This window comes from Penaeus vannamei, chromosome 5 (assembly GCF_042767895.1).
Source record: "Penaeus vannamei isolate JL-2024 chromosome 5, ASM4276789v1, whole genome shotgun sequence".
Lineage (NCBI taxonomy): Eukaryota > Metazoa > Arthropoda > Malacostraca > Decapoda > Penaeidae > Penaeus > Penaeus vannamei.
This window is the reverse complement of record NC_091553.1, coordinates 1,053,806-1,054,757: the sequence shown is the minus strand read 5'-3', so window position 1 is coordinate 1,054,757 and position 952 is coordinate 1,053,806.

Here is a 952-nt window from a genome sequence, read left to right as displayed (position 1 = left end):
CAGTGTTCTTGCAAGTTCCAAACATGCATGAACATCGTTGGAATATTTTACATCTTGTCTCTAAGTATGTTTAGTGCTCTTGTGTGCATAATAGGATGAGAATTTATTTTTAAACGCTCGGATATTCTTTGACCTGAAAATACACACGCGCGCGCACACACACACACACACACACACACACACACACACACACACACACACACACACACACACACACACACACACACACGCGCGCGCGCGCGCGCGCGCGCACACATATTTATATGTGTGTGTGTGTGCGTGTATACGTGTTCAAAATAGGTATAGGAAACTGAAAAGCTTAACAATCTGAGTGGTCCTGCCGGAAACTTATAATTTCGCTCAGAAGTCCCAACCGGACTCGGATTCCGAGATTGAAAGCCTCCCCGACCGGAGCTCCCGGCGGAGAGCGAGCCACCGGGGTCAATAACTCCCAGGCAGGTCGAAGCCGCGTGGAAGTGTGTTGAGGACGCGAGCGATAAAGTCCAAGGGGACGAGGCTGCTCTGCCTGTCCTCTCGCCTCGTCGTCCTCTCGTGCTGTGCGCCTCTTTTCTTCTTTCGGTTTATGGCTCTTCCTCTGTTCGGCTGGGTTATCCTGTCTGCTTTCCTGTTCTCGTCTGTGCTCTTCTCTTTCTCCTTTTCTCTATTCTTTGCCTCGGTGATGCCAACCGTTAAAGTACCCTGCAATGTGCTACAAGTAACCAGTATTTAATGTATGCAACGGTGCTACGGATTTACCAGTATAAACAAGGTTGTAGGGTTCAGCCCAAACCTGATTGTCAAACTAATTCGTAAATAGAGTAGGGACTGCAAAGCCAGTATCCGAACCGGAATTCGTTCTGTGCTGAAGACGGAGGGATAAATCTTCCATTAATTTTCTCTGGATAAAATCCCAATATGTATAATTAACTCAGCGTTCCCTCTTCTTCCTCAG